This window comes from Mandrillus leucophaeus, unplaced genomic scaffold, assembly GCF_000951045.1.
Source record: "Mandrillus leucophaeus isolate KB7577 unplaced genomic scaffold, Mleu.le_1.0 Scaffold514, whole genome shotgun sequence".
NCBI classification, from domain to species: domain Eukaryota; kingdom Metazoa; phylum Chordata; class Mammalia; order Primates; family Cercopithecidae; genus Mandrillus; species Mandrillus leucophaeus.
The window spans coordinates 131,860-144,945 of NW_012105520.1; the positions used below are offsets into that span (position 1 = coordinate 131,860).

At 40.1% G+C, this 13,086-nt stretch overlaps 1 long non-coding RNA gene across 1 annotated transcript in view; it reads left to right on the forward strand.

Moving 5' to 3' along the window:
- Window positions 1-1,191: 1,191 nt before the first annotated feature.
- The window catches only part of LOC105551269, a 33,372-nt gene continuing 21,477 nt past the window's right edge, over window positions 1,192-13,086 (forward strand). The window contains exons 1-3 of the long non-coding RNA XR_001007846.1: window positions 1,192-1,305; window positions 7,995-8,083; window positions 10,208-10,327. This is a non-coding gene — a long non-coding RNA (uncharacterized LOC105551269). The remainder of the gene's footprint in view (window positions 1,306-7,994; window positions 8,084-10,207; window positions 10,328-13,086) is intronic.

The window sequence follows — 13,086 nt, forward strand, 5'->3', positions numbered from 1 at the left end:
ACAGACTCCCACACCCATCCAAATCACCAAATCACAGGTCCTGGGGTTGGATTGCAGGCATGTGAATTTTTTAAAACCATGACATTCTTCTATCATCTCTAATCACATGAGGCTTAGTTGTTGTTGGTTTTGTTTTTTTTTTCTGTGAAAACCTAGATAAAGAAAAAAATGAAGGATTATATGTCCCATTTGATGATCAGGAGGGAAACTTGATTAAAACAAGTCAAGAAGAGTTTCGAATACCTCTTGTGCACACTTGAAGCGTTAATCATTGCATATTATATATTGTTTGATATGCACTAAAAACACATTCCGAGCCTTGGTTTCCTCATCTGTAAAATAGAGATAATTCTTACTTTGGAGGCTTTAGTGAGAATTAAATGAGATAATTGTGTAAAGTATCTAGGTCATAGAAGTTACAAAACTTGCTCAACAAAACAGTCACAGGGAAAATTGGAAATTATAGGTAGGTCAATCAGATGCCAAATAGACCTCATTTTAGGCTTTATTCCTTACATACTCAGACTTCTTCTGAAAGACAAATTCTCAAATAATGAGAAATAAAAGAAAACAAAGCCTGTCAGGAGAGCAGAGACTGCTGGTTTCTCCCCTTTTCCCTTAGTAACAGACCAATTTTAGTGGGGATTCCCAGCAGCCATCCCAGAGCCCAGGGTGTTCTTGAGGCAGGTAATCATGCATCACATTAGGATGGAAGGAAACCAGAGCCATGAGTGTGGAGCCCCAGAACACTCACCTCCAGATTTCTTTAAATAAAGAAATAGAATTCCTTTATTCTTAAATAAAGGAATAAAATAGTGATTTTAGTTCCCATCATCCATAGCCAAATCTAATTCTAATCAATACAATCACACAGGAAAACTCTTCAACAAGACTTTGATGATGACTATTGATAGATCACTAAGCAACTGGCCTAAGTAACATGAAAACATGTTTAAAAAAAAAAAAAAAAAGTGTTTCTGAGGCCAGATGAAGAAAGATGCTTGATTGTCAACTGTATTAGGGTTGTCTTGAGAATCAGAACCAGAGAGAGAGATTTATTGTGATAATTGGCTCATGTAATTATGGAGGTTGAGAAGTCCCATGACCGGTCATCTGCAACCTGGAGAAGCTCATATAATTCAGTCTAAGTCCAAAGTTCTAAGAACCAGGGAAGCTGACTGTGTAACTCCTAGTTGAGTGTGAAGATCTGAGATATTGGAGGTAGGGGTTGCTCTGCTTGTGTAAGTTCCAGAATGTGAAGGCCAGAGAACCAGGAACTCCAATGTCCCAGCTCAAGAAGAGACAGTAAGTTCATCATTCCTCTGTCTTGGTGTTGTATTCGGGCCCACAACAGATTAGACTATGCCCATTCACATTGATGAAAGTGGATCTTCTCTACTCAGCCTACTGAACCAAATGCTCATCTCTCCTGGAAACACCCCCGCAAAAATAATGTTTTACCAGCTACCTGGACATCCCTTAGCCCACTCAGGTTGACACATGAATTAGCCATCACATCAACAAAGTAATTGGAAAAAACAAATAATCCTTCAGCTTTAGCAGTAGAGAGAACTAAGATTCAAACCCAGCTCTAATACTTAACTGGCTGTGTAATCCTAAGCAAGTTATTTTAATCTTTCTGAGCCTTTCATTTTTGTTCTTGATTGGTTGGTTGCTTGTGTTTTGCTTTAGCTGAAATTGCCTAGAGCAATACTCACAAAACAGAGCTGAAATGAAGTTTAAATTAAATGAGAGAACAAATGCAAATACCATAGCACAATGGCACTCAATACCTTCTAGGTTTCCTGCCGATTTTAGTGATAGGGTCAATTTTATTATTGTTCCCAACTGTTTACTATCCTTCCTATAAAAGAATTTTAGTTGGAAAAGTGACATGATCTGACTTAAATACCAACCTCGTGTATTTGGATGACATGACTGAAATTTTCTGAGAGAGAAATGAGTCCTACTAATAACAGGAGAGTAGGTATAAAGCAGAGCTGTCCCAGAAGGCCGAAATGCTTGGTCGTCCTGGATAGATGAGTCTGGAGTTTCATGGACAAGTCAGGACCAGAGATATAGCTGGGACATCATTGCCCTTGACATACACACGGTATGGGACTGAGGAAGACGCCCTAGGAAATTACACAGGGAAGAGAAGAAAGAGGACCCGAGAGATAGCCTTGAGCTTTCCAGTGTTGACAAGTCGACAGAAAATGAGGCGCCAATGAGAAGACTGAAGAGGAGCAGCAGTCCTTACCCCAGAGCACCAGACATTGGAAGGTGACTAAGTGGTATCTGGGAGTAAGTATAAATAATTCTGAGCATTTCACTATCTCTGGCCTTCACAAAAATCACAATATTGTCATTCAAAGGTCCTTCATTTCAAACAACAGTGATCACAATGATATTTCTGATATGTTCTTCTTCTAAGTTACAGAGAACAGAGAATTTTTTTTTCTTAAGAAAAAGAAAGAAAGAAATAGCCAATAAAGTAAAGATTGGGCAGGAAACGCACATCGTGCTATGTTTATACTCTAGCACAACCTAGTGGTACTGTTTTTTAACAGGCAGGTCTAGACTAGAATAAAGCGGATGTTGCTGTTAAAATTTCATCTTCACAGTCACGATCCACCTCTGTGACTTTATGTTACTCCCCTGGATCATGGGATTAGAAGCAAAATGGATGTCACAATGCTACCTAGACGGCTCAAACATCCTTCAAGAGGGATATTTTTAGGAAAACAAAAGTGTCTGATTGTGTCATTTTGAGATCCCAGTATCTATTTTTTAGCTGTCAAGATATTACCTCAGGTCTTCCTCACTTGAGGTACCAGGCAGTGTTTATCCATAACCCAATGGTGAACAGTTAGCACCACTAGCAGCCACAATTTTTTCAACCCTTTTCACAAGAGAGCATATCATGAAGTTCAATAAAGACATTCTGACAAAAGAGTCAAATTCACTGACAGCTCAGGCTACTCTGACAATGAATCTCATCAGAACGAGGCTCCAAGTGAATTCACTGAGAAACAGACTTGTAGGGTTGGACCTTAGCATCTCGTGACGGAATATGAATTGGCATGCACGTAAACAGTTCTGAAGTGGGTAAGCGTGGTGTGCGTTGTCATTTGCACAAAGCTCAGCTAGCATACAGTTGTGTTATTGGCCACATTCTACTATGTGGAACCCTTAAGCCAGCAAGGCCTACAACTTCAACAGGATTCATATGCATGGAATTGTGACATCGGTGAAAAAACACCCTTCCTGGAATCTCCCAAGCTTTTTGTTTTAGAGGTTAAAATCTTGGAAAGGGACTCTCTCATCATGGAAGTACGATATCTACATCATATTGATGTTGAGTCAGCATTTGGGCCATAAGGAGCTAAGTTCCTATTGTTTTTCACAAATGCAGGGCTCTAGGAGTCCCACTAGATCTACAACAGAGAGTGTCTTCTGCAGACAGGCACACACAAGCAAACCGGAGTAGATGACACAGGCCACCTCCCACAAGTTCAGTTGGAAGTGACACCTCTGAGTTCTTCCTTCTGGACCCCTTGCCAAGGCAGAGTGCAGACTCACCTCCCCCAAGGGTCCAAGGCTGAAGACACAGAGCCACTATCAAATAGCCAGTTGCAGGTTTTAAATATAACATCATCTTAATATTTCAAATGGGAAAATGGCAAACATCTTATATATAAAGAGTCCCTTAATTGGATTGTTCAATAAGACTAGAAACAGCTATTGGATTCCTATTTCAGACAGGTTGATAAATAATTTCTATTTGTTAAGCCTCAGTTATTAACAAATATAGTCCTTGAAATGTCACTGGTAACTCACATATTTTATTTCAAGTGTAGTTAATGACTTATGTGTAGAATGCTCTTAATTGTTTTTTAGCTCCACAGTAATTCCCAGTATTTTCAAAGAACCAATATAACACACAGCATCTTATAAACAAATATTACCAATCTTGCCTTTGGGGCATGGAGAATAAGCACTGTAAAGTTGGGTCGTTTTTCTTAGACTACCTAGCAAGTTTGAGGAAGGGCTAGAAAGCTCAAACTTGCCTAGTAGTAAAATGGTACTACTCGGAAGTGGCATTCCCTATTTGTTCACTTCACATAGTGAGCACCTGTGATGGACAAGTGACTGTGTTAGGTGTGGCACGGCATTATAGGGTAAAGAAGAAACTTTCCTTGCCTTTTAGGAGCTTAAAACCTAGGATGGGGCATGATAATGCAGGTACTCAGATAGCTCAAATGAAAGGCAGGTGAAAGAGGTGAAAGGTGGGCCGGGTGCAGTGGCTCACACCTGTAATCCCAGCACTTTGGGAGGCCAAGGCAGGTGGACTACCTGAAGTCAGGAGTTCGAGACCAGCCTGGCCAACATGGTGAAACCCCATCTCTACTAAAAATACAAAAGAGCCAGGCGTGGTGGCAGGCACCTGTAATCCTAGCTACTCGGGAGGCTAAGGCAGGAGAATCGCTTGAACCCAGGAGGCAGAGGTTGCAGCGAGCCAAGATCATGCCACTGTACTCCAGCCTGGGCAACAGAGTAAGACTCAGTCTCAAAAAATAAAAATTTAAAAATTTAAAAATTTAAAAAATTAAGAAAAAAAACAGAAAGAAAAGAAAAAGAAAAACTAAAAATAAAGAGGTGAAAGGTACTGAACAAAAACTAAGAAGGCAGAGAGCCAACTCTGAGGTAACAGCTGGGAACTGAAGCAGAAAAGCTAAAATCCACCCCAGTCCCATTGCTGATAGACTCACCATTTACTAACAGAGACACCATTCCTCCTTTTAGATCGTTTCTTCATTTTTCCAGTGGGAGGCATGTTTTTGAAGAGTGAGAACAAAAGATAATGTTTTTAAAAATCTGACCCTAGTGTTTTAAGGGGAATTTTCCTAAAGTAAAACTTTCCCTTACCTAAAAGAAATAACAGGCAATTTACAAAAGTAGAAATTCAAATAGATAATGGGCTTATTTTTAAAAAAATTCAATTACATTAGTAATCAAAGAAATGCAAATTAAAATGAATTACCATCTTTCTCCTCTCAAATGGGGAGAGATTTAAAAGCCTGATAAAGTCCAGCCCTGGTGAGGGTGAGAAGAAATAGGCATTCTCACACACTGCTGAAGAGAGTGTAAATTGCTACAACTTTCCTGGATGGGTAATTTAGAAATACTTAATCAAAAGCCTTTAAAATGTGCAGACCCTTTGACCCAACAATTTTACTGCAATTATTCCCAAGGGATGGAGACAAACATCTATTTGCGAAGATCCTCAACACTTCATCACTGTTGCTAATCATGAAAAATTGAAAACACTCTAAATGCCTAACATTAAACAAATTGCCATAATACAATGGAATAATGTTCAATCATTGATAATAATGTTGTTGTAGGACATTTTTATTAATGTGAGAAGATATTCATGTTACAGTGTTAAATATACAAAAATATATGTGTAGCATGTCCTTTTTTGTTTAAACATGCATATATATGGATAAATGCAAAGAACAAGATGTGGAATGACAAATGCCCATACATCGTTATCAGCCTTTCTATCAGTACAGAGCTCCCCAGCCTTTTTGACACCAGAGACTAGTTTTGTGGAAGACAATTTTTTCACTGACAGGGTGGGTGTGGGGTGGTAGTTTTGAGTAGATTCAAGCATATTATATTTATTGTGTACTTTATTTTCTATTATTATTACATTATAATATATAATGAAATAATTATATAACTCACCATAATGTAGAATCAGTGGGAACCCTGAGCTTGTTTTCCTGCAACTAGATAGTTCCATCTGGGGGTGTTGGGGAACAATGACAGATCATCAGGCATTAGATTCTCATAAGGAGAGCGCAACCTAAATCCCTCACAGGCGCAGTTCACGACAGGGCTCGTGCTCCTATGAGAATCTAATGCCACTACTAATCTGACAGGAGGCAGAGCTCAGGTGGTAATGTGAGAGATAGGGAGTGGCTGTAAATACAGATGAAGCTCTGCTTACTTGCCTACTGCTCATCTCCTGCTGTGCAGCCTGGTTCCTAACATGGCCTGGTTCCTACCAGTCTGTGGCCCAGGGGTTGGAGACCCCTGTATCAGTGGACAGTCTCTATTTGCCAGCAGTTCCAGATTAACAAGTAAGTGCATGCCTTTTGATATTACACAAGTGTTTTCCCAACTTGATCTCCCAGGAAACTTCTATTGGGTCTTCAAAATGTAATTCAAATGTCATTTCTTTTCTGAGTACCTCTATCCCACTCGTACCAAAGGTAGCAGGCCAAGGGAAACAGCCACGAGGTTTCAGCTTCAACAACAGTTGTTCCTTGCCTGTGTGTTAGCCTCTGTGCTTGGAAAGGCAAAAGCTTTCCCCATCTCTACCTTGACACCCAAATTCCAAAATAGATACAAACATTCAGAAAAAGAAATTTCCTCTCTGGTCACTATTCTAGCAGCTGAATTTATTCTGCATAACACACACACATACACCAGAATCTTGGCTATTCCCAGGACTTCCTTGAAGCAGCATTCAAAGTACATACTGCCCAAGCAGGACTAGTCACTACCCACCTTTCTCCCATTTCCAGTCCATCCATCAAAGGAGAGGAATCAAAGGCCAAGAGGTAAAGAGAGAAGGTCATGGAATCCTCCCAAACTTACAGTCTGACTTCTAGGGACCTCAAAAACAGAAGATGCTCAGGACCAACCAGGGAATTGGCCTGAGCCCAGGGAATTCTCCTGCCCTAGATGGCTTTCAAAAGAGAAATGCCTGGGTAAGTCATTCAGACAGCTCAGTTCTCTACTCATGCCTCACCCCTGGGAGAATAAAAGATAGACCTGTCACATTGGTCATTGTAGCAATACTGGGTGGTACAGAGCTTTCATAGCTTGGCTGTATTGGGAAAACTCGGGATTTGTTTGCTAAACAAACCTCTGCTGGAGGAGAAAGTGGGAGGAGAAAGTGGGAGGAGGGATGGTCCTTAATGCAGGAATAACAATTTCCTCTTGCTCTTCCCCATCTGCCCTGACACTGCTAGGCTTGTTCAGAAAGTGTTCACAGAATTACACATCGTTATGGGTATCAGGAACATTACACATCCCCTAATTTGAACTTCTCACTTTAAAGATGGGAAATCCAGGTCCATAAAAAATAAAATGATTAACCTTAGGTCACACAGCTAGTTCTTGAGCAAAGTGGTGGCCCAGTTCTACTAGAGTTGGCCCTTGGATAGCATGGGTTTGAACTGTGCAGGTCCACTTATACATGGATTTTCTTCCCCCACAGCCACCACTGCCACCACTGAGACAGCAAGACTAACCCCTCCTCTTCCTTCTCCCTATCAACCTACTCAAAGTAAAGATGAGGATGAAGACCTTTAAGATGATCCACTCCCACTTAATAAGTATATTTTTCTTTCTTATAATTTTTAATAACACTTTGTTTTCTCTAGCTTACTTTGTTGTAAGAATACACTATACAATACATATAACATACAACATATGTGTTACTCCACTGTTTACATTATCAGTAAGGCTTCCAGTCAACAATAAGCTATTAGAATTTAAGTTTGGGGGAGCCAAAACTTATACATGGATTTTCTACTGCATGGGGGTCAGTACCCCTAACCTCCAATGTTGTTTAAGGGTCAACTGTAATTTTCTCCTCAGTGCTATTTGTCACTATCAGAGGTAGAGTTACCATAAATCTTATGCAGCTAAATCTTTGGAGTCCCTCACTTGCATGGGATTCTTTCAATACCTGACGGGGTCCCAGTCATGTGTTTACATAGGCATATGATTTTGTACCACTAGCAGGAGGAAGGTATTTTAGCCACAATTAAGATTCTTGTGTGGGTGGTATTGGAGTTGAGTTGAGGATCTATTTAGCTTGGGTTTAATGAAATTTATTTGTATGATTTTGCAGGAACTTTTGTGGATAACTAAGTTACTGTTGGCCATCTGATTGCAGCAATGGCTTCTAGGAGCATCATGACCTGTGCAGACTCACCAGCATCATAACACGAAGGTCCCATGATCACGACCACATTGCCTTCAGCGTCTAGCACTGGATGTGAGCCATGGAGGAGAAATGCAGCATGCAATGGACAGAGCTGGAATCTGCTTTATAAAATGCTCTTTCAAAACTCACAGCTCTTAAAAGAAGCTTGATAGAAGCTTTCTCAAATTTGACAATAATCCCAAATGTTTACTTGATATTACCCCAAAAAAACAAATTGTGGAGCTGAAAGAAATTTTTCTTTAATTGTCAGTAGCAAAAAACAAATTTTGATCAACCATGCTACAGAAGAGGTTGAATTATCCTTATTTTCTCTATAGAAAATAGTATTATATAAAATGTCATATGAATAGAGCAATCAAAGAAAATTCAGCCAAAAAAGATATGAGAAAAAAGGATTATAAAGCAATGCCAGGAAGTCAATTTAAAAATACATTATTTTTCTGATTTTGTGAAGCTTTGGTATTTGTCAGCTTTTTAAAAATCATTGCTTTGTAAAAGTTTCTTATTCTAGATAAGTGTCCTTATTCATACTTAATTTTGTATTTGTAGTTTTGTATTATTCCCCTTAAAGAGAGATCCAAAGCTGTATAAGCTTCAGGCCCCCCGGAACCTAGGTCTACCCCTGATTATTATTATTGCAGTACTGTATTTTACATTAATAGTAATATTTAATGAGTACCTACTAGGTATACCAAGGAGTTGTAGTTGGTTGCCTGAAAGTATAAAATGAAAGGAGTTCATTTTATACTTTCAGGCAATCTATATCCATTCTACAGCCAGAGATGTTTAATCAAAAAAGAGAAGGACCTTAAATATGATAGATATTCTCACTTCAACATGCTCCCCTTCCTTGATTTTGTTTGTTTGTTTGTTTGTTTGTTTGAGATGGAGTCTCGCTCTGTTGCCAGGCTGGAGTGTAGTGGTGCAATCTCGGCTCACTGCACCCTCCACCTCCCGTGTTCAAGAGATTCTCCTGCCACAGCCTCCCGAGTAGCTGGGACTACAGGTGCGCGCTGCCATGCCTGGCTAATTTTCATATTTTTAGTAGAGACAGGCTTTCACTATGTTGGCCAGGATGGCTTCAATCTCTTGACCTCATGATCCACCCGTCTCGGCCTCCCAAAGTGCTGGGACTATAAGCATGAACCACTGCGCCTGGCCATGCTCCCCTCTCCTTCTTAGCTATAGATCTCGGAGCATTTTCCAATCATCTCTCTTGACCTCAATTTATTTGCATTTACAAGAAGAGAAACTGAAGCACCTAAATGTATCCACTTGAAATTAATAGTGAGCTTCTGAGCCCCTGACTTCCTAGGTTAAGAATGCACCAATGTCCTGGGACTACAGGAGGTATTTGTACGGTGCACTCTAATTGCCTATATTCTGGCATACTGAATTATTCCTCAATGATTAGTCTAGCCTATATCTTTATGTCTTTAAGCAGTAAAGCTATATCTACCTACGTATCTATTTATATAAATATTTTGAAGAGAAATTTCCCATGCCCTTAAACAGAAGACACTCAAAATCATCTCACCTTTCTTGGTGAGAATGAATGTTTATTGCTATGAAAATTACTATTATATTCAATCTGTTCTGTGTGAAGTATGTAAACTTAAATCTCTGCTCAAGAGAACTGCCATTCCTTGCTTTTGTCAAAGAAGCATCTTTAGTATCTTCCCCTTATTTTAATTTGCTGGTTGCAGCGAGATAATTGGTTTGCAACTTAGATCAAAAGGTTTAATTGCATGTAAAATAGGGTTGTAAGGCAGCCCTGATTATGGTAGCATGAGGCTCTCCTCAAATGATGTACAGATTTTATAGCATGATATCCATCTGGACTCTCCCTATGCATGAATTGGTTGTTGTCTTGGTTCTTACTCTATTTTAAGAGAGCTGATCTTCCTATAAAAAATGAGGTACTACTATGCAAGACACAAATTAGAACCCATATGGATGCACCAGGCTTTGAGAAACTCTGAGAGGGCAAAATAGCAGCCAGTCTGTTCCTAGAGATCCCTGTTTTCCAATCCATGAACCTCTTGAATCATGTTTGGCATTCTTCCTCCTCCTGTTTCTCTCCTCACTGAGCCCTACCCAACAACAGAAAAACCCAGAACACTGTTAAATGTGAGTACAATTGTTTATCCTCCCACCCCCACCGAGGGATTCTAGATGGTGAATTGCACTCTGAAGAGCTTCCTAAACTTATAAGAAAGTGATTCTGAAAAGCTCAACATTTTGGTAGAACGGAGAGATTTGACGTTGCTTCTGCTCCAAGAGCAAAAGAGTTGGGTGAGTATTCTTCAAGCACCCGGGACATGCCAAGACTGTGAGAGCACATTCACAAACTCTATCTCCTTTCATCTTCACAACAGGCAGGTATCATTTTCCTCATTTTATAGATGAGGACACTAAGGTTTAAAGAAGCTAGATAACTTGCCTAAGAGCACATAGTTTATATGCAGTAGAACTAGGATTGCAACTCAGTTCTCTCCAAAGATAAAGTCACTTTCTGGCACTACATATGAAAATTAAGTTCTAAAATCTTTAGCCATGCTGCAGAAGAAATAAGAACAGAAGAGAAACCATGGAGGATCACAGTTGTTTGTGAAATTCTCCTGTTTTACGTTGTCCTGTGGTCGCCCACGAACTTGTAAACCGCAGGATGCCATATTCGTCTTTCATGGATCTTGGTGTGCATACATCAGCTTGCTGGATGATTTTGTGCACTGAATGTTTCCCATGGTATGTTCTGTTTTTGATCTACTCTAATTGGTCTCCGTCTCCCTTTTGTGAATTATAATACTCTTCTCCTCCAGGCATGTGTCACTCATGAAGTTCAACAATCCCTCCAGCCTCAGGAATACATCAAAGCAAATAACACTGATCACTGCCAGTTGGTTCTCAGGGCTCCACAGCACACTGCCAGCAGGAAGTTAGGAGATGACTCTGGAGAGAAAATGTTTGTCCTGAGATCCACTAGCCTGATCCTTCTACAAGCAACTCCAAGAACTAGCAAGTACAGCATCTCTGTCTCTATCCCTCTTAGAGAAATTATTATCTAGACAAAATTACACTGTGCTATCTGGTATTGTGCCATTTTAAATTTCAGCCTAGATCAGTAAAATGGATAAATGACTGATTGAATGGAATGGGGTTCTCAACTTTGGCACTGTTGACATTTTGGACTGTATAATTTTGGGTTGGGGATGAAGGACATGTTCTGTCCATTGTAAGACATTTAGCAGAGTAGGACGCTAAGTGTTGCAAGATATTTAGCCAGTAGCATCCCTTGCCATTATGACAACCAAAATTGTCTCTAGACTTTGCCAAACATCCCCTGGGGGGAAAAATGCCCTAGGACAGCCACTGGAATTGAGTGAAACGAACATGTATTATCTGAAAATCAGATGGAGGTTTCCTCCCATTAGGACTCAAGGTAGGTCTAAAGATCTTCTGCATTATGTCAACCCCCTTCTTCATGCACCCCCAGAATATCATACATGAATATTGCTTTGATCATAGGTACAGTGGGTACATCCAAATGCATTTTGTTCTAGGTAATGGGGAATTTAGCTTTCCTCAAAGCAATTCTATGGATCACATCTAACAAAGACCAAGCACATGTAATGTAAGCACATTTACTACCCTGTTACCTGTATATCCAAGCACTTGACAAATACAACAGCATACTAGTTTATATCATACCAGAGAGGTCGCCCACACATCAGATGGAACACACATTTACTTGCACATTATTAGTCATAAAAATTTTGTCCCTGTGCCATTTGCAGAATTAAATAACCACATGGGAGCAAAACATTTAGAAGCAAAGAGAAAAGTGATTTTTCAGATGTGATTGGAAGAAACGAACGGCTGAGTTATCAGGTCATTATAGAAATACTAGTGTAATTCCAGATAGTCCATGTAACTTGTAAGGCACACCAAATTAAACAGCACGTGTAAAACTAACTCGCTTTCACAGACCTTGTTAAATTGGCCACAAAGTCTGTACACCAAGAAAAGATTCAAAGAGTTACAAAAAGAACTGTGATTGGGTTGGCCTAGAATAAAATAGAAGACACTTATTTGTGTAATCAAACCTGGACTTTGTAAATGAGGGATCGATTAACCACATAGAGGTTGTATTCAAAGATGTTTGTCCCTGCCCTATGACCTGGAAAATAGAAAAAGGGCTGAGTAAAGGCCTCTCTTTCCTGCTGCTCTCCTCTTCTTTCCCCTCACCTTCTTCCTTCTCTGTTATTAAGCTGATGGTTGTCATCTTATCACTATCTATTTATTGATATCAACTGGTTTTATGCTAGAGGCCAAGAGGCCTCACGGTCTGAATTCCTCAGGAATATTCAGAATGCAGATCTACCTAAATTAGTGATGGTGGCCCCACTAACATGAGTTTGTGCCTTTACTAGTCCCAGGTTAGGTAATTTGTATATGTCTTTCTAATTTATTTATTAGTACTGATATAAATTGGTACTTACATAGAATTCAGTCATCCTCTGGTTACCTAGCTTAGGTGATTTCAGCAAGAGATGTCCAGAGTCTCAACATTGGGTGACTGAAGAACAGAAAAACTGGGATGAAATATCTGTCAACATAGCTCAACAAGGAATCAGGAACAGAGAGTCTTCAAGATGGCTGACTAGAGGCATCTGGTACTTGCCTCCTCCACAAAGAAGAACCAAAATAGCAAGTATATTATTACACTTCGAATAGATCATCTAAGAAAGAACACTGGAATTCAACCAAGAAGTGGCAAGAAATACCTAAGGCAAGGAACGAGAGGGAAGTCAGGCAGCTTTCTCGGCCAGGATCAGCTGGGATCCCGGAGAGGCTCCCCAATGCAGGGAAGGATAGGTAAGGGGCTCCCCGTGGTCTGCATTCTCATCATGGACTCATGCAGCCCTACCCATGGGAAAGCCCTTTGACCATTGTGGGCCCTGAAACTAACGTAGGTAGCTACCTGGAGACCGTACAATGGTATTACTCCAGAGAGGGAGCTCACACTGGGTCCCACAACCACCCCCACAAGT